The sequence below is a fragment of the Heterocephalus glaber genome, unplaced genomic scaffold (assembly GCF_053883595.1).
Source record: "Heterocephalus glaber isolate CG9 unplaced genomic scaffold, H.glaber_assembly_v1.0 deba00001472, whole genome shotgun sequence".
Classification (NCBI taxonomy): domain Eukaryota; kingdom Metazoa; phylum Chordata; class Mammalia; order Rodentia; family Bathyergidae; genus Heterocephalus; species Heterocephalus glaber.
The window spans coordinates 58,902,970-58,928,854 of NW_028258315.1; the positions used below are offsets into that span (position 1 = coordinate 58,902,970).

Here is a 25,885-nt window from a genome sequence, read left to right on the forward strand (position 1 = left end):
CCTTGGAAACAGCCCATATGCTCATCAGCAGAAGTGTGTGTAAAGAAAATGTGGTGTTTATATACAATGGAGTACTACTCTGCCATAAGGAAGGATAAATAAGTTCTTTTTAGAATGAGATGCACATCAAGGCCATAATTTTAAATGAAATAAATCAGACACACAAATTTAAATATTGCATTGTTTCTCTTGTATGAGAAACCTAAATGGTAAACCAGAAGCAAAATGGAGGATATATATTGGGAAGTGGCAAGAACATGTTCAAATCTGAAGGGGAACAAGAGAGGAATGAGGGGGAAGGGTGGAAAGGGAAAAGGAATTTACAAAAAAAAAAGAATGGAAGGAAAAAATGAGAAAAAAGCTTCTGTAAATGGAGTGGGGAAGTAAGGTTGAAGAGAGGAATAAAGAAAAAAAGAATTAAGACATACTATGTGCAGCTACAAATTTCCTATGATAAATGAAGCACTATGTCTGGCAAATATGTACTAATAAAAAAAATTTTTAATGACAAAGAAAATAAAAGATTAACACAAAAAAGTGCCAAAGTGCTAAATTTAGTAGGCAATGGGCCTCTTTGTGACTATCACTATAACAATTTCACCTCTACTGAAATTCATTCTGAAATGTTTTCCTAAATAAAATAGCAAGGTATAGTTAAAGCACTGGGACATTAAGTGTACACAACACACAGATTACCTCATTTATGCTAATAATTTCACTGACTTCTCATGAATACATTATTAGTCATTGAAATCATTTTAAAATTTTTGAGACATATGCACTCCATAGTTTTGTTTTATTCATTTCTTTTGTCTTATATAGGCATATATAATAATAAACTAAGCACAGATTAAGAAAGGCTAAATGGCACACACATTTTCTGAGCATGAAGGAAAATTATGCTAAGAACATTTCCACTGAATAGCACAACAATTACAATTTCTAAGTCAAAAACTACCTGATAGTACAGATAAACTTTGTAGTGATCATAGTCTCACAAAAATGACATTTAAAATATTGGATTTTTAAGTCTTATAACAAAATAAAACATTTTATGTTTATTCTTTAATATTATGTACTGGCTTAGTTTGTCATCTAGTGAAGCATAGCACCTCTTCTAAAGTAAAAATGATAATCAGACTGATCATGTTAATTGATTATCCTAAGTAAATTATTATTTTGAGATTATAACATTTCCAAATGTATTATTGATATGCCAGAAAATTACCTGAATGAATGTTAGGCCAAATAAATTAATAGTTGGTGATATTATTTACTTACTTTGAATTTTATCTAAATCTAAATATACTTTCAGAAAGGGTAATATGCATAGGGATAACATTTGTCTTAGACAACATGTCAGGATAACTCTGATGTCTAGGAGCCCTAACAAGACAAAATGAAGTAGGCAGCTCAGATTAGAGATACAGAAGATCAACACAAGTAAAGAGGAAAAGTAAGCATAAAAGGGTCTCAGGGTTCTGGCTTTTAGCACAATATCAGTAGAATAATTACACAGTGAGGAGGTAGAGAATTAGGAACAAGGATTTCAGTTTGAACATAGGAAACACAGATGCAATGACCCAGAGAGTGAGGGTTACAAAACCAGAATCCAGGATCAAAGAATCAATAATAGAAGTCAGAGACCAAACCATAAGAGCACAGAGGAGAGAGTAGAGTAGTGAAGAATCTGACTTCAGCCTCATTGTGAGCTCCTGGCTCAGTGCAGGAAGACAAAGGTATATCCTAGTAGTCTCTGAGAGGCGCATACTCCTTATAACCAGAGGATCTAACTTCCTAAGAAAATCTAACCTAGAGACTTAGGAAAGCTCAGGGGACAGTTACAAGAAACAGAAGATTAACTAGAAAATGTTCATTGTGTGAGGTGCTTAAAATTTTAACTCTTATCAACAGTTTGAATTTAGGTCAGTTACTTAATTTCTGTTCCCTTTGGTTTCTTTACATATATGAGATAAATAGGCCTAATAATTACCACTTCTCAAGGCTGTTAAGATTAAATAGAACACTGTATGTGTAAGAATTTGGATCCTAACAAAATAAATATCCATTTCTGTGCCTTTGCCTTTACATCTGTCAGCCTTTACATCTGTTCCTTTCAGCAACAAGGTAATGCTGTTGATTTGTTTCACATCCACATTACAAAGCCATGCTTACCTTTTCTACTTGTACTCCCTTGATTTTATGCAATGATTTCTTAACCCACAACATTACCATTGAACAATATTCTTAGTCTTAGAAATGAGTGGATATTGCTTTAAATAATTTGTTCACTATCAGAATAGTATAGTTATCTGAAAAAATTCTTTTGGCCAAGGTGGTCTCAATACTCAAAAATAGCCAGTTTGTTCTAGGAGTCTTGTCTAATTAAATCACACCTGCATTCATGTGATAGTCAAAGAAGTAGCTGGATTATACTGAACCCAAATCCCTGTTTTTTCTTTTAAAAATTCTTCTAATTTTTAATAGATAGGTTCAAATCCAATGATTGTAACTCATTGATAATGTCAAGTAAATAATGGCATTATCTAAACTGGGAAATTTGTGATCAGTAGGTTTCAGAGAGATGTGCGAAATAAGGGAATTTTTAAAGGTTAATTATAAAGTATTTATTTGATTGCACCTGTATTTTTGGTAGTAAACATATCCCTTTTTCCACAGCTATCATTTTGAAACATCAAACCCTAAAAGCAGTTCTGAAAGCTATATCACTTTACTAAAATTTTGCGCTGAATCTACTTAGTCAACATGCAATCAAAGCAAATGCAAAACTACAAGGCATTGTAAAAACATAATCCCTGTATTTTCATTGCGATTATTGGTTAATTTAGTCTGTCATTCAATCTGACAAATAACTATTAAGTTCCTGCTATATACACTGTTTTATGGTAGGTAATAAATAGTGACTTTGTTCTTTAAATTAAAAGATGAAACATAAAAAGCAAAGACAGAGTCTAAGGGGAGAAAATTGAAAGCACAGCATCCCAAAGAATCAAAATATTTTAAATTACCTCGGCTATCTTAAGTGGCAGCATAGGTCTTTCACACTCTATTTCAAATCTTTAGCCCCTATAAGATTTAGTTTCTGGTAACTAGTTTACTGAAATCTTTATCTTGTTCTCTCAGCAGAATTTTATCTATCTTTCTGAAGTCTGCTCACATTTTGGTATTTATTAGTAACTCTCCTATCCTGGCATATTGCAGGAAACAATTTATATTATTTCTGCTGAAGACACCTGCCTTTGTTTCTGTCTGATAAATAGAATATGTAAAATACTATTGAATATAGTTAAAATAATGTTAATGTGTTTTTCCATATCCCAAAACCTTTGGTTATTTTTCCCAGTGAAGTAATAAGATTTTCATACCTTAGGCCAAATTGTGTAAGAGCTGGCCTTGGTATATGACTGTGTGACTGGGGATTCATTAGAAACTCTAAAAGTCATCCAACATTCTTTTTAAATGCCATTGTGACATAAGCTTTTGGTTTTTCTCTCTGTTTTCTGATATCTTTAGTTGAAGGTATTTATTTCATAAACCACCGAGAAAAGTAGTTAAACCAGTATCCCCAAATCTTGACATTTCCATCTTCCCCAATGACATAGGAATAAGGGAAAATACAAGACTAACCTGAAGAAGTATGGAACTAATTTTGTAGGTCATGCATTTATTTCTTTTAGTCACATATTTTGACACGTAATTTTTTTGGTTAAGTTCTGTCAATTTTTTTCAGGACTCATGGGTCCCTAACAACTATGCATTTTTAAGCATATATCATCTGCAATCAGTTTCAATGCCTAAAATGGTGTGACTTTATGACATAAGAATCAATTTGCACTCTGTTCCTTAAATGAATTATATTCAAATATTAACACAAAATGTCAATAAATGGCAAAGCAAGAAAATATGTTGTACTGTTCATTGCCCAGATGGTGAAACAGTGAATCAGCAGCAGAAGTGGGACCAGAGTCAAGATCAACTCATTAATTCACTGTGCAACTTCTAATGCATGAAAAATACCATAGTAATACTTAGGGAAATATGTTCTACAATTTCCACATTTGTCCCAGTCTACTCTGAATTAGTATGTCTTTGATATTTCTAAGAACAGCAAAAACTATTAATCCAAATCTTTGACTCTGTGCTAAACTAAAGCTAAAAGGCCCCAAAATACCAATAAAGATTTCTATGTGAAGCTATTAAATTCAATAGTAGTTTCTGAAATGAGAATTCAGGATTTTTTAAAATGACAATGTGATTATAATCTACTGAGAATATTAGTACTACTAAGAAAGAGGAGTGGAAGGAGTAAGACATCCAACTAGAGAGTTGTAATGCTAGCTGGGAGCAGGGGACTGGCTTAGATTTCTTAGAAACTAACCAAGATATGATCTGGAGCAAACAGCTAATATCCCGAATAAAACAGATTAGTAAGTTTCAAAACAGAAGGAGTCTGTCAAAAACCAAAGAACAATAGAACAGTGCTCCCCTACCCATGGAAGAATATTGAGCAGAAAAATGTAATTACCTAGGCATGCCTATATAAGACCTATTAATCCATAAAAATCTAAATATTAAAACAGAAACACTAAACTGGCTGGAAGAAAGGTTAGGTAGAATTCTTGAAGATGTTGACATAGGAAAAGATTTCATGAACAAAACCTTGGTTGCACCTGAACTAGCACAAAGAATCAACAAGTGGGATCTCTTCTTATTAAAAAGCTTCTCTGAGCCAGTCCCACCACCCAGAAGGAAGCTCCCCCACCGCCATCCCAAGCTCCTAGGGCAGAGAAGGTGAGCCACGTGGGGGCCAGAAGCACACCCCCCGACCCCGTGGAAATGAGAAGACACATAAACAAGCCTCAAAAACAGACTTCCAGATCACCTACAGCAACCCCAAAGGGAAACGAGATGGAACACTCTCATACTCAACCACCTGGACTCTCTGAACTGGCAACAAAAAAGGATCTGGCAAAAATGAAATCAGAAATAATTACTCAGATAACAGCAAAGATTGTGCACATGGTGCAAGATGTGATTAATAAATCTAGAGAGGACACAGATAAAAAAATAGAGGATCTGAGGAACATGATGGAATCCCAACATAGGAAACAAATGAAATCCATAAAACAGATGCAAACAGATTTCCAGGAGATTAAAAACTCCATCGAAAGTCTGCACAGCAGAATGAACCAATGTGAGGATAGAATTTCAGATGTAGGAGATAAGATTGCAATTAGTGACCAGTAAAAAACTTCTGTATGGGCTGGGGATTTAGCTCAGTGGTTCTGCTGCCTGCCTCACAAGCACAAGGTCCCGAGTTCAATCCCCCATACCAAAAAAAAAAAGCTTCTGCCCAGCAAGAGAAACCACCAACAGTGTGAAGGCACAACTCACAATGTGGGAAAAAAATTTTACCAGCTGTTCCTCAGACAAAGGACTACTTACTACAATATGTAAAGAACTTATAAAAATCAGACCTCCCAAATTTAAAGACCCAATACAAAAATGGGCACCTGAAATGAACAGACATTTCTCAGACAAAGAAGTAGAAATAGCAAATAAACATATGAAAAAATGTTCAACATCACTGGTCATTCAAGAGATACAAATGAAAACAATGCTGAGATTCCACCTCATCCCAGAAAGAATGGCTGCTATCATGAAATCAACCAATAACAAATCCTGGCAGGGCTGTGGAGAAAAGGGAACCCTTCTCCACTGTTGGTGGGAGTGTAGACTGGTGTAACCACTGTGGAAATCAATATGCAGGTACCTCAAAAAAACTAAGATTAGAGGTCCCATTTGACCCAGCTATTCCCCTGCTGGCTATCTTCCCAAAAGAATTAAAAGAATCATACCACAATGATAATGTGCACCCATGTTCATGGCGGCACAGTTTCCAAATTTTAGCTATTACAACAGCCCAATTGTCCATCAACTAGAGACTGGATAAAGAAAATGTAGGGGTTTTTTTAATAAAATAGAGTACTATTCATCATTAAAGAATGAGAAACTAGAGACATTTATAGCTGAATGGATGCATACTGAGCCCATACTCTTAAGTGAAATAAATAGGACACAAGTGTAAATACTGAATAGTTTTTCTAGTGTGAGAAACTGAAAGTGTAAATAAGGATCAACATGTATAACAGATAATGTGAAATAGGAAGAAAAGGCCAAAAGGGGAAGGAGGAGGGGGAGGGGGAAGGAGGGGGAGGGGGAAGGAGGAGGGGGAGGAGAAGGGAAAGAAATAAATATGGAAAGAGGAAAAAAATGGAAACAAAGTCTTTGTAAATAGGGAAGGGTGGAGAGGTTGAAGGGAGGACAGGGGAATGGGAAAAAAATAAGAACTAAGATATATCATGTAAAGGTACAATTCCCAATAATGAATGTCAGCATATTGTATACCTAAAATGTACCAATAAAATTAATGAACAACAACAGAAAAGACATATTAATCCAGAAACTGAGACTCAAAATGCTTGGAGTCAATTAATTCAAGACTAAAACTGAAAACACACAACATATTTCACCTTGGGACACTTGATCTCTCTGAGTCTTAATTCCCCCAGACAAAAAAGAAATTTTTAAACTTTTAAAAACACTGCAACATTGTAAAAGGGTTCATTAGAAAATAGATTGTGAGGTGTTAATTGACAGAGAAATGTTAAGTTGTGATGGTGTTGTTATCATGCTTTTGATAGTGCTATTATTACTTGAATGAAATAACATTTTAAATAATGACATATTTTCATCTTGGGCCAGTCTTGCTGCCCTGTGATCTTCTAGCCATAGAGGCTGAAGCATCCATTGGTGGAAGGCAGAACTGACCTGAAAACAAAGCAGTCATTGTTTAACCCTAACTTTCAAAATAAATTTTTATGTCATAAAAGGCATAACAGTTATGAAATAAGAACATGAACTTAAGTAGGTTGAAATGGGGTTTTCTGAATTCCAGAAGCTTCACTTTACATTAAAAATCAGAGCCTAAGTCAAGACATAGAACTTTTTTTTTCCTGCAAGCATTAAAATAGAAAAGATGTAATACAAAATACAAGAGCAACTTGCACAAAAGGAAGGTCCTCAAAACTATTGCTAGGCTGAGTTAAGGAGCCATAGGAAAAAAGAAAGAAGAGTTAGATATAAGTGAGAGCTTCTGCCACATCCTCTCATACACCCTCATATACCTCAGGTTTCATTCCTGGAAAGGGAAAATGGGCATTGGAAACCCTCTCTCCTCCACTATGCTTTGAGAACATAATAGTAGAGGGAATATTTTTTTTCCTCCTTCCAGTTGGTTCTAGGGATGATACGATCTTTTTGAGTATACATCACCAACATGGATAGCTTTAGAAAAGAAAGAGGACAGTTATAAACAGAAGAAAAGAAGGTATAGGCAGGGAAAGGGTCTGTGAGAACATGTTTCTAGAACCTACATATAGTGTTGGAGGAAAATCAGACATTCCAACTGCTCCACCAAACCCTCCAGGTTGGCTGAGAGGATTTCTGGACTCCAAAAGGTCTGATATACAATCAAAGAAACACAGAAATCATCAGTGGCTATGGCAACTCAGGGGCATGAGCTTTCATCCCCTTCTTCCTTTCTCACAGAATGGCATCTGCTGATGTACTTGGACCCTCTTGGGCCACATAGCAAAGGAAGTGCCTTACCTCTGAGTCAGGAGATGGACTTCCTGATCAACTGGTATACAAAATTAACAGGAAATATAAGCTCTAAATTCTCTAGCACAGTGAGTACCATTTGACACTGGGCAAACTCCATACCAAAGGAATTGCATTCTACAGAGCTCCAAGCCTAAATTCATAGATAGAAAGATAGATAGATAGATAGATAGATGATAGATAGATAGACAGACAGACAGACAGACAGATAGATAGATAGATAGATAGATAATGTTTTCATCCTACTTGTCTCATTGCTTTCACCATCACCAACTGGGGTAAATAAAGAACTAGACAATGAAGAAAAATTATTAACAGTTTCTGGGAATTGTATTAATCTCCTTCAAAAATACATAGCATCAACAAAATGGAGACCAAATTAAATGTTTGAAATATGACCCTTTATTTTCTTTGGGCTACATAAGTGTTGTTTCTAGAACAACCAAGTTCCTTGAAAAGTCAACAGAAAGTAGCAAAGAATAGTTCTGCTGGAGATGTTGGATTCCTCTTCAAATGCACACAGACACATGCACACGCACATGCACACACACCATGAGCTGTTCAAAAACATTTACACAACCTCCCCACATCGTCTATTATTCCAAAAGACAAAATTAAAGTAATCCCAAATAGATTCACCCTTTGAGACTTCTGAACTTTTAAATATTGAAAAATACCCTGAGTGACAGGAGTAGGAAATGAAGGCATCCAAGCTCATTACCAGCCTTCCTTTTTGTCCTTTGTACAGGCACAATGAAGCAAAGATCTCAGGAAAAGAATGAAAATTCAAAGACTCTTAAGTTATAGCCTCAACAGTTTCCATCTAACCACTTTCTTCTCAATTTACTATATATACCCAGTCAACCCCCTCACTGAGGGGAGAAAATCCATTCTTGTACTGGGTATGGGGAAATAGTGGTGAAGCAAAGAACTCCACATCCAAGAAAAAAAACTATAAATTGTCTAGGTAAACACACAGACCATCAATTGATAATCTGCAGGGCCAGGGATTAAACTCAGTGGTTTCATGACCTGCTGCGCAAGTGCAAGGACCCGAATTCCATCCCTGGTACCAGAAGAAGAAGAAAGAAGAAAGAAAGAAGAAGAAAGAAAGAAGAAGAAAGAAAGAAGAAAGAAAGAAAGAGGAGGAGGAGGGGGGAGGAGGGGGAGGAGGGGGAGGAGGGCAAGAAGAAAGAAGAAGGAGGAGGAGGAGAAGAAGAAATAGATAATCTGCAATGGAAACTCTTGTATATTTAAACACAAAATACACCCTAAAACAAACATATTCATGGTGTATTCTTATCTAAAATGCCACTAACTCATTGCTCTTCTGAAATCAACATTGGGGAACACTTGGCTTAGGTTGTCTAACTCTCAATGCAATTCTGTATTGTGCTTTTCCACAAGAGATTTTAGTTTTTTAAAAATCAAACTAACTTTTATATATTCAACAATTTTTAATGTAATAGAAGAAACAAGACACTGTGAAAAGCTTCGGAGTTAAAACACAGGCTCAATTTGTGTTAACTAATTCTTGGTTCACTTTCCCTTGTTTCTGTTCCTTTCAAAAACAGTACTTAAGTTTTGAGAATGAGAGTTCCTTATCTCTAGCAAAGTTTCTTTCCATTATTCCTGTATACCTGCGATTATTATAATTTTAATTTAAATTAATATCACCTTCTTACCTATATATTAGGTAAAGCAAAAAGATAGTTTTTAGATAATCTGCAATTGTATAAGATGATACGATCATTTAACACAGTATAAAATCTCAAATGTAAATTATTTACATGTTTCTGCCTTTTAGACTAGTATTTCGATTAGATACAGGCTGTTTGGTTTTTTGGGATTGTCATTTGGTTTTTATTTTTATTAAACTTTTCTATCAATAAATCACACCACCATAACTTTTGGATTATAAATAGCTCTGAATAATCTAGGAAGGGAGTAGCAGGTCTCAAAATACCAAGCAATGAGTAATTCTCCATTCAACTTTCTTTTCAGTAATGGTAGCAATCCTAACGGCAAAAAGATGTTTTGGAAATAGGTTTTTTTTCTATTAATTTTCATCAGATTATAAATGTGTCACTTGCACTAAGGATACCTGAAAAATAAATCTTTAAAATGAAGGCTATTAACCCATAATTTACTACTTAGAAACAGTTACTATTTTAAGTGTTTTTTATAAACACATGGAAATCAATAATATTGAAATCTTCCATTAATTTGAATACTTAGAGGAGAAGATATAACTGGAGGAAGCTGGAAAATTTTCTCAAATATATGTATTGCTTTTGAAACCAGAAATGAAAGAGACAGAACACAGAAATCTAGTTGTCTAACTCAATAATCAATGCGTAAATATAATTGATAACTCGGCAACTTTTTCCCCCCTTTGTGAGACAGGGTCTCACTATGTAGTTCAGGCTGGGTGTGAGCTCACTATGTATCCCAGGCTGGACTCAAACTCATGGCAATCCTCCTGCCTCAGCCTCCCAAGAACTGGGATTACAGGCATGTGCCACCATGCCTAGCAACTTGTAGTACTTATAGATCATCATGACAAAAATAAAATTTTATGGTAGGACTGAAGTCATGGAAGAGATACAATAGGCCTTGAAAATTCACTCTCACAGAGACCAACCACGTAATATAAATAAGCAAGTATGAATATCCTGTCTATGAAAGACAGGTGCTTCTCAATTCTGGCTAATTGCTACCATGGGGGAAAACAGCCCTCATGTAATCATACTTTCCCAATTTTTGTAACGTTCCTTTAAGAGAAGCCAGAAATATGTATATTTGTGTGAAATGTCCAGATTTTTTAAATGTTCAATTAAACAGAAATGTTTAAAACATATCAAGCCAACCTACATGATTTTAAGTGCAATTTGGCCTGTTGGGTACCAGTTTGGAGCTCTGATCTTCACAGACTGAGATGAATCTGGATCAGATGTGTGATTATAGTCTTGATTTATACAACAGTGCTGGACAGACAGGAAGCTTCTGTACAGAAAAATTAAAATTGATACTTAGGAGTTCACTAAGTGGTAGGCAGATTAATGCTGTACCATACCACCTATAAAGACATACATGTGCCAATCCTCAGAACCTATGAGTACATTACTTTACATAACAAAAGAAATATTTAACTTATGTTAAAGACTTTGAGACTGGGAGACTAGCTGGGATCATCTTGATGACCCCTAATTTAATTACATCAGTCCTTAAAAATAGAAGAGAAAGGCAGAGGAATAGGTCTTGGAGTTGGGTCATGAGAAGGCTTTGACTCACCATTACTGGCTTTCAATGTGCCCGTAGGAGGCCATATGCCAAAGAACACAGTGGCCTCTAGAAGCTGGAAAAGGTGAGGTAACAACATCTCCTCTAAAGCTTTGAAGGAACACAGCCTGATTTTAACCTTAATTTTAACCCAGCAAGACCCATGTTGTACTTCTGACCAAAATTAAAATTTTGCATTGTTTAAACCACTAAAATTTTGTTAAGTTTCTATGGTAATAATAACAAACTAATACACTTTCTCTGGTGTGACATTTTACAGATTGGGACACAAAGGTCTACAGAGTATAATGACAAAGCTAGAAAGAAAGTACTTCTCATGAGTCCCAGTCCAGTGATCTTCCTACTGAACCAGTTTGCTTTGATTGCTTTTGTGTCTGCCCTTATGTCTCATAAGGACAGAGAAAGAGAGACATTCTTTTTAAGTAGGACTTACTTGAATCATAAAGTTTGGTTTGAGATTCAGAACTAGATAAGAGGGCAAGTAAGTGAAAGGAATATGCTCAGTTTAAAAACACAAAGCTGCTCCTCTACATAAAATCAGCCCACCTTTTTGTTGTTATTTAAATGCTAGCCTTTGATCCTTTACTGTCTAATTAGTTTGGAATTTGCAGAAATTAAAACAGCACGGGTATGGGTTGCATGCCCTGCTGTCTCTGGAGGATTTGTAAGGATCTGTTATCCCATGGATTATGCACATTTTATGTTGGCTTAGGTGTCAACCATCTGCAGGATAACTGGAGCTGTGATATGCCTGTGGAGATCATGATTACAGTCACAGCTCCATGACAAGAGTAATGCCAAAGTCAGCAGCATGAAGGACATCAGAGCTCAATCTTGCTTAGAAAAATCTGTCTATCTTCACTCCTGCTTCCCCTTCTAGTGTACGATAACAGACCTCACACAAATGCCACATGCAGACTTTTCCAAAGATCTCACAAGTGCCTGTGCTGCAGGCCCTTGAGTGAATACTGGTGCAGAGAGACAGCTGGCAGGGACAGAAGACATCTCTGCTTTTTGGTTCTAAAAGTCCACAACAAAATGTCCCATCCCATTTCTATAAGCAACCCACAGTTACTCTTTCATTTCAGATTGTCTTTGATGTACAAGTTGACTGGATTCCATCAGCAAAAATATCATGGAATGAGAAGAAAGGAGAGAAAAGCAACCACATAAAATGGTCTGCCCCTTTTCTCAAAATGGCCAAAGATGAACACATCTTTACTCTTCTCTGTGTAAACAGAACATCTATAAGTTAACGAACATCTGTGCTCATGTCTCATCCCAGACAAACAGCTAAAAGGCAGTATACCTATCCTCCACCCATAAAAACCAAGCTAGAGGATACTGGAAGAGCCATTTCCTTTGGCCAGGTACAGGGAGGCACACTGCTCGTGTAACACAGTCTTGAGTGTGGGCTGAGCCTAACATAACAAAGCAGTCCTAGCTATCCTGCAAAGTTCACTATACATTCCACCTCCAACAGTATGGCTACCCAGAACTGCTTCACCTCCCAGTGATTGCCACCTTCCTCTGAGTTTAAGCACTAATACCTTAAGTATTTCTTTATATGCATTAGTGACAGTAACACAATTCAAAAGGGGGCAAAGCAAAAAAAGGAAATTATTGGCAAACAAAACTAAAACATCCATGACTGTAAGACCAACTTTTACCACAACTGGTGCTCAAGCAAGACCATCAAAAGAGCTATGTCTCCCTAACTCTGAGTTCTGCTTTCACAGCAGGGGGCTCCTCCATTCTTACTCAAGTGGTAGCAAGATGGCTACCAGCAGCTTTAAGCTTATGTTCTATTTCCTCAGCAGCCCCAACTAAAAAGTACAATTCTTTTTCAAAAGTTACAACTTAAGTCTCAGAATCAGGGCTCTGGATCCAAATGGCCACCCATAAACCAATCACCACTGACCAGGCAATACAACTGTATTGGTCATGGGACCAACTACATGCAGCCACCTCAAACTCACCGTCTGGCAGTAGTTTTGTTTCACCACAGAAAATCAAAGTGCTATGTAAGGAAAAAAAGGAATGAATGCCAGGCTGACAAGAACAACCAATGTCCAACTGTGCTTTAATCCAGGGCCAGAATGATGGCAGTAGCTATACAAGGGAAGAGAGTCTATGAGTGTGTTTTCTCTCTGTTTGCACACTTTCTGCAATGTTATTATATTTTCTTTATTTTTTAAATGGGAGTAGAAGGCAAAAGGTAATGGGGAAAAAAAACAAAGCTAAATCTTAAATAAATGTAGATATGATAACGTAAAGGTCAAGAATTTTCTGCAGAATATGAGAATCTCCCAGTAGTAATAGATGTTATCCTTTTTAATGCCTCTCCATGAATATAACCCCATTTGATCAGTTTTAAAAGTCACTCCTTCCAAAGACGACTAAATAAAACAAATGACATCAGGAACTGCCTTTCCAAATGATTTCTGCTTTACTGAATGTACTGCTTTGAAACCAAGAAGAGCATGATTCCAAAATAATTCAGAGAAAAGGTATGTGACATTAAAAAAAAAAATTCAAGTAGTTCTAAATGTTATGATTACATCTAGTACTGTAAAGTTCCTTAACCTAGTGGATCAAGACTATCTTGATCTAGCCCCAATCTGTCTCTCTAGATTTATCTCCTAGTAAACCCAACCACTTACCTAGCTCCCCCACCCCCTCATCAACCCTGGTCTATTTCTATTCCAACAACCTAGTATGCATTCTTATGGACTCCTGTTATCTTCCGTCTACTTCACTGACTGGGAAATGCCCTGTGCCTGATCTTTGCCTGTATAATTCTTCTCATCTGTAAAGGCCTAACTTAAAAATCCACATTTTCTAGGAAGCAATCCCCATTCTCCTTGTTAAGTTCTCTGAATTCTCAAAGCTTGTTATGAATACTTCTCTCTGGCTCTTATTTCATTCTACCTTCTATTATAGTTAGTCATGTGCTCTAAGTGGACAAGGCTATATCATGTTACGTATTTGTGACTTCTAACCCAGCTTAAAATCACAGATCAATTAATGTTATTTAATCTTATTGTATTTATTGTATCATTAAGAGAAGGCCCCCCAAAAGGAAGCTAAAATTATTCCTCTAAAACCTACAGACAGGAAAATAGCCATTTGTATTATGCACATAAATTCTTCCGGAGAAATCTGTCATTTTACATCCTCCTCCTAGTAACAAAAAGAAAGAGGGAAATGGTTATGATCTGCACTAAATTAAAAAAAGACCGAAGAATGGAACTAAGCCTCCTCACTAAAATCTGACTTCAGTAATCATCTGAAATAGGAGGTAAAGTTAAAAGTAAAGCTCTCACCCAAAAGGCAAACCAGGACAACCCAGTTAGGCTGAGCCAGCATCTTTCCAGAGGTACTTCCCTGGGGGTTAAATATGACCATGCCTCAAGGCCAGACCCTGGATCTAATTAGGCAGTCAGGAAGGAAAAGTGAGACTTGAAATGAAAGAGCTACAAGTCACAGCATTGATACTATACTACTTCAAAGTGCAAAAGTTCCTTTCTCACCAACAAGAGTCACAATGCTGACAAACACGGGAAAGCAGAGTTTGGAATAATAAAAATTTGTGACCTATGGGAAGTTTCTGTGGCTCTTGGCACCAGAACACTTTCTGCAAAGGAAAAACAGCAAGGAAAAGCACTTTTTATTTTCTCATAGATATGATTTGTAAACATCTAACTCATTTGCCCTCTGGCTACTTTTAGCATGTTTTTCTTCTGAGAGAAATATTTCTCAGAGAAATATCCCATTTAGGCCTTCCATCAAGTTTGATTTATTGAGTGATAAAAGAATACTTTTACAAAGTATGCCATCAGAAAGTGGGCTCATTGTAAATGGTTAAGATATGTCACAGGAGTGCCAACATTCTAGGACAATAAAAGTAATGTTTGACTAAGACCTCAACTCTCATCAATTAATATACAGGACACAAATGTGTCCTGTGCACCTGTCAGGAGCAAGGAGAGCCATGGTTATGAGAATATTTTTGCTACTATTTAATTTCTGCTCACGTTTTCACAGAATCTCAATGTTGATTTTCTTAAAGATAATGTAGCAAAACCTTTTAGTTTCTAGGCCATACGCTTGTAATCCACTTTTTCCCCCTCTAAATTCTAAGTTATTTACAACAGTAACTTAAAGAAGGGTTTGTCAATTTTTGGCAGTAAAATCATGATTTCTCATATATAAATAACACTCAATAGTTTTATAAAACACTTTTCACATGATATTATTTAAATTCCCACAGCATATCTATTTGCTCCAAGCATACCTAACCCAAATTACAGTATTTCAAGAGAATATTTTAAATAGCAAAAAAAAATATCTTTCTTCAAATTATGAAAGAATTACTGGACAACATTTCAAAAATCTACTGGTTTAACTATTATTAGCCACACATATGCCTCAAAGGCCTACAATGTATTGTTGGAACCACAGTATTCCAAATCTTCAAGCCTTAATTACAGAAACACAGTTTTAACCTAGACTTAGTCTTAAATCACAATCAAAGGGTGCTTAGTAGCTATATGTAAATATCAAATAATCTTAACAAAAATGCTATGTTTCAATTTACCTGGTGTATGCAGAAGCTGGGGCAGCAATAATGGCAGAAAAGAATTAATAAAGGTCAGAAGTAGAGGAAAGAAAAATTGAATGGATGAAGTAGTTATTCTGACAATCAAAAATTTATATTTCTCTAAACAAAACAGTCATGCCCTTATGTGGAATAATTTTGGAAGCCATGAAAAAGCTAACAAAGGTATCCCATCAGATCCTTCCATTTAATTAGTTACTGCTTCAAATTCTACTGGAAATGTATCCTTTCTATTTGGGAATTTGGCACTATTAAATTATTTTCCTTTGGGGGGGTGTGCTAAGAAATATACAGTGTAAGCTACTCTCAGTTATCAACATTTTGTACAAGTAATGATCTAAAATAGAGAAATTTAGAGGCTGTGAACATAGTTCGGTGGTAGAACATTTGTCTAATATGCACAAGGCCCTGGATTCAATCCCCGGTACTGCTAAATGAATTAATAAATAAGGAAAGTTTCGGAAAGTTTCTGAAGCAATGATAACATATATTAAGTGAAAGTTAAGTGCTAAGGATTGTATATCTACCATCTCATTTAGTTCTTATATCAGTGATATGGGTATTCTTAACCATGTTTTTATAATAAGAAATCCAGTGCTCAGAAGAGTTGGTCATTGTCTTACTCTCTCATTGCTGAGACAAAATACCCAACACCCACAAGTTAAAGGAGGAAATGTTATCAGCATGGGTGAGCATATGTCACCCATGTTTATTGTGGCACAGTTCATAATAGCTAAAACTTGGAAACAGCCCAATTGCCCATCAACTGGAGACTGGATAAAGAAGATGTGGGTTTTTTTTATAAAATGGAGTACTACTCAGCCATAAAGAATGAGAAACTAGAGACATTTATAGCTAAGTGGATGCACATTGAGCCCATACTCTTACGTGAAATAAATAGGACACACATGTAAATACTGAATAGTTTCTCCAGTGTGAGAAACTAAAAGTGTAAATAAGGATCAAAATGTACAACTGATATGGTGAAATAAGAAGAAAAGGTCTAAAGGAGTAGGGGAAGTAGAAGGGGTAGGGGAAAGAAAAGAAGGGAAAAGAAAAAGTAGGGGAAAAGGAAAAAATGGAAACAAAGAAGGGTAGAGGGGGTGAAGGGAGGCAGGGGAATGGGGAAAAAATAAGAACTAAGATACATCATGTAAAGGTACAAGATCCCAATGATGAATGTAACTGTACTGTACACCTCAAATGTACTAATAAACTTAATTTTTTAAAAAGGAGGAAATGTTCATTTTAACTGTTTGTAAATGTTTCAGTTTGTTGTCAGCTGTCTCCAAGGCAGAGCAGTGTGGCAGAGGCGAATGGCAAAGGAGAAACAGTTCATAGCATGGCAAGCAAGAGGCAGAGAGACTTCCTACTTCTTTCCATTTTTATTCTATCCAGTCTACAAGCCTATTGGTTGGTGCCACCCATAGCCGGGATGGATCTTTCTTCTTTAATAAGTCCATCACCCACACCTAGAATTATACTAAACCGATCGGTGGACTATTCCAGAGTCACACTCATGGTCAGTAACTTCCAAAAGCCTGACCTATGAGCACATGACACTTTGAGGGATATCAAGATGTAAGCCATAACAGTCAGGGGAACTGATTCAGGGGGACAAGGCAATAGCCTGTGGCCAGAGATGTACCATCAGGAAAGCTAAAGCAATGCTACATTGATGTTGGGCCGGTGACTTTAGGTTTCTTCAAAAAGAGCCTCAATAGTGAGAAAATTAATTGCTGAAACATGACTACTTGTGACAAAGTACACCCTGGTGAGAATCAGGAAGAAAAGAGGAAGGGAAACAAAGAAAAAATATGTATCTCGGAGTCCCGCGGAAGCGCCGAATCACCCCTCTGCAGACAGGCAGGTATGCCCACGCCCTACCAAGGTCCTGAGTCCTGCAGAACATACCAAATCAGCCCCCTGCAGACAGTCAGGTCTGTGCACGCCCTACCGAGGTCCCAAGGCACCCTGAAGATGCCAAATCACCCCGCTGCAGACAGGCAGCCACCTGGTTCCACACTACAAAGACGCAGAGGACAACAGACTACCAGACCACGGTACTGAGTCTCGCTGCTCCCGGCCCAGAGGTAGGGGCTTCTGAGCCACCATCCCACTGCTCCTGGTCCAGAGGAAGGGGCTTCCTGGCCACCATTCCTCCCGCTGCTCCCAGCCCACAGGAAAGGGCTTTGAGGCCACCATCCCTACTGCTGCTCCTGACCCCTGTCCCACCTCTCCCAGCTCAGAGGAGGTAATCTGGGCAGGCGCTAACAGCCCCCTGCCCCAGTTGAAATGAGAAAACACATAAATAACTCTCGAAACCTACTTCCAGATCACCTACAGCAATCCCAAAGGAAAATGAGATGGAACACTCTGATACGCAACCACCTGGACCCACTGAACTGGCAACAAAAGGGGATCTGGAAAAAATGAAATCAGAAATAATTTCTCAGATAACAGGAGAAATTGTGCCCCTAGTGCAAGACATGATTAATAAATCTAGAGAGGAGCTCAGGAACATGATGGAATCCAAACATAAGAAACAAATGGAATCCATAAAACAGATGCAAATAGATTTCCAGGACATGAAAAACTCCATTGAAAGTCTACACAGTAGAATGAGCCAATGTGAGGACAGAATTTCAGATATAGAAGACAAGACTGCAATTAGTAACCAGGAAAAGAAAACTTGCTTCAAAATTATAAGGGAACATGAGAAATCAATCCAGGAGCTGCTAGATGATGCAAAGAAGAATAACAGAAGACTGATTGGGCTCAATGAAGAAACAAGAGAGAGTGCAGATGACATAAAAAATCTCTTCACAGAAATAATGACAAAAAACTTCCCAAGGAGGGGAAAAGAGCTTCACATACAGATAAGTGAGGCATATAGGACTCCAAATAGCCTTGATCAAAAAAAATCTACACATAGGCATATAATTGTTAAGATTCCAGAAACACAACAGAAGAACAAAGTTCTACAAGCAGTTAGAGAAAAGAAACAAATCACATACAAAGGAAAGCCCATCAGAATCACAGCAGACTTCTCAACACAAACCATCAAGGCAAGAAGAGCTTGGAGTGACATATTCCAAGCCCTAAAAGAAAACAGCCTCCAACCCAGATTGAGATACCCTGTGAAACTATCTCTCAAAATTGATGGAGAAATAAGATACTTTCATGAGAAAGAGCACCTTAGGAACTTCGTGAATACCAAACCAGCACTCCAAAGAATTTTACACAATATCCTAGGAACAGACATTGAGGATCACAACCCCAGGAAGCAAAGCAGAATGAACCCATCTGGCATGACAAGAAATTAAATATAAAGGGGAAGAACCCAACAAAAAGAAAGTCATGGCAGTGACAAGTCAATACATTTCAGTTATAATCATCAATGTTAATGGTCTCAATTCATCAATCAAAAGAAATAGACTGGCAGAATGGGTCAAGAAGCAAAATCCAACAATATGCTGCATACAACAAACACACTTAATTCAAAAGGAAACTCATAGACTGAAAGTTAAAGGGTGGAAAACAATACTCCATGCGACAGGAACCTGAAAAGAAGGAGTAGCTATCCTCTTTGCAGATCAAGTAGATTTCAAACCAACACTGATTAAGAGAGACAAAGAAGGACACTACATCCTTGTAAAGGGAACAATCCAACAGGAAGAGATGACAATCATAAATATCTATGCACCAAACACTAGTGCACCCAACTATATAAAACAAATACTAACAGACATGAAAAGTCATATATACACTAATACAATTGTAGTGGGGGACCTCAACACCCCACTGTCACAAATAGATAGATCAACTAGACTAAAAATAAGTAATGAAATACTAGAACTCAATCGAACTCTTGAACCAATGAACTGAACAGATGTTTACAGAGTCTTCCACCCCACAAAATCAGAATACACATTCTTCTCAGCTGCACATGGGTCATTCTCCAAAATAGACCACATACTCACACATAGAACTGTCCCGGCCCATGGGTAAGTCAACGGAGACCCTAGAGGGGGAGTGAGAATGACAAGGGACAAGAGACATGAGAGATGGAGACAAGACAGGTTTCTGATCAAGTCTCATTTATTGTGGAAGCTGCTACAGCATATATACCGTAGGGCTAGAGGGAAGGAGCAAGGGGAGGGTACTGGGGCTACTTCCTTGTTGCCAGGTAGACTTGCAGCAGGCCCAGACATGCCTGTAAAAGGCACTCAAGAGTTCTAGCGTGGGGGGGGGGCAAGGCCCCCCACAGGTCCTCCCTTTAAAATTATAACTATAGTAGAAAGGTGTCAGGAGAGCCAAGCCTGTGGGGGCTGAGCCTGTCTTGGGTCAGAGCGACATACATGTCTGCACCGTGCACCTTACCCATCATCAGTTAACCAGAGAGTCAAGGCTCTGGCACCTGTCTTAGGCAGCGCACGAGGGCTCTCTCATTGCATGGCACACTTGCTCAGTTGCCCGTCATTGGCTTGCCAGCCCACTCACCAGGTGGGGCGAGAACACTTCGCCACGGCAAGGACCTAATCGACGGTCCAGCATTCGTCCTGGTCAGCCATTGCCAATCTATGATAGTGGACCTGTATGGGTGTTGTTTTTATTGCCTCTATCTGGGCTCTAAGAAAGGCCATGATTTTGTTGTATATTATGGGCCGCAAAGAAATGAGCAGAAGTAGGCCCAATAAGGGTCCCAGCAAAGGGAGAAGATAAGGGAGGAAACCATTGAGGCCAGTCCAGAGGGGATTTTGAGCGAATTCTTGTCATCGTCTGTTTAGATCTTCCTGAAATTCGCAAATTTTTCCCCTGACGATCCCAGATTTATTGGCATAGAAACAGCAATGTTCTTTTAGGGCTATGCAAATCCCCCCTTGTTCTGCCATGAGGAGGTACAGGCCCCTTCTATTTTGAAGGACCACCTCAGCCAAAGAATCAGTCTGATCTTGTAAATCTGTAAGAGTGTTGGAGAGAGCTTGAACATCATTAATCAACTGGTTGGATAATTTGGCATGGGAGTGTAACGCCACTCCAACGCCAGCGGAGCCAGTGGCAAGGACGCCGGACACCCCTAGCCCCATGAGCAAGGGGACCAGTGACACGGCCCTTTTATGTCGCCCAGCGATATAGTCAAAGCTGGGCAAGGGCACTGGCTCATCTCCAGGAATGAGGGCGATGTCCAGGAGGACAGTCGCCACCACGCACAGCCCAGTCCAATTAGTGGGGAGGGAGGTGAACGCCAAGCTCCCTCCACAAACGAGCACGTGACCCGGGGCAGAGCAAATGGCGGCAGAGCCATTAAGCGTTACAGAGCAGAGAGAGAAATTTTGGACTCCGACAGGTATATTGAAGCTATCGTTGTGGCCCGAACTTAGATAAAAAACTGAGGCATTGAACTGTACTGGCTGGACCCTGAAGGGCAGAGAAAAACTGCAATTGTAACTAGAGCTGTTGGCATAGTCAGTTTGGTCGACAACTGGCAAGGCGAGGGGCAGGGGTGTGCCAAGGGTCAAGCATAGCCAACAATCCACAGCAAAGGCTGGGTTGGATGTATTGATCAATTGATAAGTGGCCTCTAAGACACTCAGGGTTTGGACGTCAGGGTCTGGGCCTCGAGGTTTGGGAAGGGCCAGTGGATGATAATTTAGGGAGGGGTACATCTCTTGGATGATAGTTTCAAGCTGTTTTTGTACTCGCTCTTCCCTGAGCTGATCTGAAGGCCCGCCACCATCAGATATATGAATTGGGGCCTGTGGCGGCCAGCAGACATCTTTGGCGGGACTGCCGCTGCAAGAGGCTTGGCCAAATTTAGGATATCCAGTGGGACTGGAAAAGTCCCAGTCACCCCCGATGGAGCCCCTGTAAGTTCTTTGTAGAACAGCAGTTAGATATATTTTTCCATCGGAATGTGCACATTGTTGGACTTCAATGTAACAGGTAGAATGCATCTCTGTGGCCATGGTACAGCCGGTAGGGCATGGCCCTGGTTTGCCATTGATTGTTAGTATGACTTTAGGCTTAGTGACACAATCCCATTTTTGGTTATATCCTCCTGTTATCGAGGCCTCATAAACCAAGCAGGCAGTCTTGCTGCCGCAATCAGTACTACGGGTGTAACTTGTGGGTACGGGCCCGCCAGAACCCCCGGCACAGTCACAGGGGTTACCAGACAGGGCAATGAGCAGTTGTTCCTTGTTAACTGGTTGAAATCCTCTTTCTGCTGTCGGTGCCAGGAGCAGCAACAGGCCATGTAACAGAATCAGGGATGTCATCTTTTTTAACCTGTAAGCAAAATTTCGTCCTGCGATGTAAGCAAGGCTGGGCTGTAGATAAGAGAATTAGGCTAACCTGATTAAGCTTTTGAAGATGACCAATGTGGACATATTACAATAACATATTTAGAACTTAACCAATGTAAACATTTTCTAATAACATATTCAGTGCATAAATATCAAGGATAACCAATGTAATCAATTTATAACATATTTAGACAATATTCGTTGTGATGTGTCTCCCATGAGATTATAATATAAAATTTACTAGGGGGTCCCTTTAATGAATTAAGACCAGAATAATCATTTTCTGGGTGGCCACTTCTATATTCATCAAAGGGAGTCCCCATAGTCTCTAATCATTTTGACAAGCAATTAAGAATATATATATCTTTTTATTTTACAACTGTTTATTGCAATTTGATTATTGCCTGTAGGTGACAATACACATTACTTTTATAAAATAAATCTCAGTGGCACTTTAATCAATTAGCAACCTGGGAAGGAAGGCATGCCTTTAATTTAATAACATTTATCTGTAAGCCAATTTAATGATAGGCGAATATCTTTTGAAAAGGAAGGAAAAGAAATATTGAGCTCAACTGTACGAACACAAACAACAGACAACAGACAAACATATGAGACAGTTTATAAAATTAGGGTGCACTCAAATATATCTGGCCAAATTGAATTATACTATTCTCTTTATGATTATTAGATTATAATTGTAGGCGCCATTGTTAACTGGTTGAAATTGGACGATATTAGGTCATCAGTATCATCAATACGCTTATCAACTTGTTTCACTAAGCGTTCTGGAAGCCACCTGGCCGACTTCATTTCCTTGGAGTAAACACACACTGACCCTCGGCCCCAGATGAGTACGGGGTCAGGCCCATGCCATGAGTGGTCCAGGGGGTCTCTCCACATCACAGAGGCAAATTGTTGTTGCGTCTCTGGTTGCCAGAAACGGTTAGCTGCAGATAATCCCTTAGCATCCAAATTTAAAAAGTTAAGAATAAATAGTGCATGTGATATTAGGTTTCTGGGTGACCCCTTGATAGGGTACCATTCCCCCCTTTTTATTTTATCTAATGTAATTTTGAGTGTGAGGTTGGCTTTTTCTATAATGTCTTGTCCTTGTGGATTATATGGGATTCCCGTTATGTGTGTTATATCTAATTGTTTGTAAAACTTTGAGAAGCCAGAGCTGGTATAGCCTGGACCATTATCAGTTTTAATTTGCTGTGGACATCCAAGTACTGAGAAGGCAACTAGAAGGTGGGCAATTACATGTTTAGTAGCCTCCCCAGATTGTAGGGTGGCAAATATAAATCCACTATATGTATCAATGTTGACATGTATATATTTAAGATTTCCAAATTCAGGGTAATGTGTGACATCCATTTGCCATAGGGCATTTGGAATTAAGCCACGAGGATTAACTCCCAGATGAGGTGTGGGAAGATGGAGGGTGCACATAGGACAGGTTTTAACAATTTGTCTAGTTTGTTCCCTAGTAAGTTTATACATGAGGCGAAGCATGTGGGCACTAAGATGATGTAACTGGTGTGCCTTCTGTGCCTGGTCAATTTGAATGGGGGCATCAATATTTAGTGAGTAGGCAGAAGCCTGAGGTCTTGTGGCCAGGTCTGCTAGTCGATTACCCTCTGTAAGTGGCCCAGGTAGGTTAGAGTGGGCACGAAGATGTCCAATAAAAAAGGGCTTAGATGTTTTTCTAATTAGACCTTGCAATTGGATAAAAAGGTTACCTGTCTGGGAAACGTTTTTTATCTGTCCACATGTTTCTAACAGAGGTATCGATTGGGCAATGTAAGCACTGTCTGTAAAAAGATTAAAGGCCTCTTCAGGGAAGGCCGAAAAAACCACTGTGACCGTATGTAACTCGGTCATTTGGGCGGAGGAACAACTGGTCTGGAATTGGACGGTGTTAGTGTTCCACACATAGGCAGCCATCCCTGTGGAGGAACCACCTGTGAAGATCAACAGGGCCTCAGTTAATGGAGTAGGCGAGGTGACCTTAGGAAAAATAAAATCATGTCTATTATATCAATAAGTTTATCTGGAGGATAATGATTATCTATAAGGCCTGCATAAGAGGGGAGGGCAATTGGCCAAAAGTCAGTAACTTGCATAAGCCAGTCAATTTGTTCTTTACTGTAAGGTTGGAGGATAATGTCAGGCTCCTTCCCAAAATGGCACTTTCCAAGGTGTTTGCCCCGGGCAATAAGGTCAGAAACGGCCTTATAATAGGGGGTGATGATCCGTTTGGGTGAAACAGGAAGGTGCACCCACATGAGGGGTGCGATCTGCCAAAAAACAGCAGTGGGGGAAAGCGTGGTCTTGCAGATAATATATTGTAGCAGTAAGTCATAATCCATAAAGGTAACAGTTTGACGAAGAATTGCTTGCTTTACCAAGGTGATGGCCTCGCGACTGGCGGGGGTGAGCTCCCGAGGTGAGGCGGGGTGACTATCCCCTTGTAGGATATCATAAAGGGGCCTTAGTTCTCCTTTAGCTAATTTAAGATAGGGCATAAGCCAATTTATATCTCCAAGCAATTTTTGAAAATCATGAAGAGTTTTTAGGGTATCAAGGCAAAGGGTAAGTCTTTGGGGTGAAATGTGGGGTCCGGCCATTTGGAAACCTAAAGAGGTACAAGGGTCCTTTAACTGTACCTTATCGGGGGCAACCTGGAGGTCATGAGCCTCAAGGGCTTGGCGGAGCTCGGCATAACAGGTTAAAACCTCATTGCTATGTTGTCCAGCAAGCAGAATATCATCCATATAGTGTATAACATACATTTGGGCCCAAGATTCACGTACGGCCTGAATAGCTGAAGCTACAAAGGACTGGCAGAGCGTGGAGCTATTTGCCATGCCTTGAGGGAGCACCCGCCATTGGAAGCGTTGCACTGGAGCACAGAAATTGGTCGCCGGAAGGCTAAATACGAAGCGTTTTTGATCAGCAGGGTGTAAGGGAATGGTGAAAAAACAGTCTTTTAAACCAATGACAACCTTATAATATCCAAGGGGGATGGCTACCAGTGAGGGAAGACCGGGTTGTAAAGGTCCCATAAATACCATGGTCTTATTGACTGCTCTAAGATCTTGTAAAAGTCTCCATTTTCCTGACTTTTTCTTAATGGCAAAGATGGGAGTATTCCATGGGGAATTGCTGGGGATGATACGGCCAGCATGAAGCTGTTCCTGCACCAGCTGCTGAACCGTTAATAACTTATCTTTGGAAAGGGGCCATTGATCGACCCATACCGGATCATCTGAGAGCCAGGTGATCTTTTCAGCATGGTCCACAGGAGTGTCAATGACCCCTATGGAAAATGGCCTAACCCTGCTTGGGGGGGTCAAAGGACTGGCTCAATGGGCTGTATAATACCTGCAGAGTTTTTACCTAGCCCTTTTCCTGGAATGTACCCATTTTTAAACATCTGCATAGTGATGACTTCATTAGGGCTAGAGGTAATCATCCCCATTTGTGATAATAGATCTCTCCCCCATAGATTAATGGGTAACCCTGAGATGATATAAGGTTGAATGGTGCCCTGATTGCCATCTTGGTCTTTCCAGGTCAGATCTTTGGCACTTTGTTTAGGGTTTTGACTCTGACCTATACCCTTGAGGTGGGTGAGGGTGTCTTTTAATGGCCACGCCTGAGGCCAATCTTCTCCTTTGATGATAGTTACATCAGCACCGGTGTCTACCAATCCAGAAAACTGTCTCCCATCTAACCATAAGGTCATGAGAGGCTTCTGGGCTGAGAGTATTTCCGACCAGTAGACATCAGATGAGCCGAATCCCTGGCTGCCTCTGACGTTGTTAAGAGCCTTATTAGAGGTAGGGAGAAGGGGAAGGAGCAACAATTGAGCAAATCTATGGCCTGACTGAATGGTGTTAATGGCTTTGGGGGAAGAAACCATAACTTTAATCTCTCCGGA

General features: G+C 39.0%; 1 protein-coding gene across 7 annotated transcripts in view; it reads right to left on the reverse strand.

Annotated features, from left to right (window-relative positions):
- Sumf1 (sulfatase modifying factor 1) overlaps positions 1–25,885 on the reverse strand; it is a 671,842-nt gene that overhangs the window by 440,221 nt on the left and 205,736 nt on the right. Inside the window, exon 14 of one of the 7 annotated variants that reach the window (XR_015439152.1) lies at positions 21,804–21,919. The exons of the other annotated variants lie outside the window; for them this stretch is intronic. The gene's annotated coding sequence lies outside the window, so the exon portion shown is untranslated. Of the gene's footprint in view, positions 1–21,803; positions 21,920–25,885 lie in introns of those variants that run through there. 7 annotated transcript variants of the gene reach the window in all.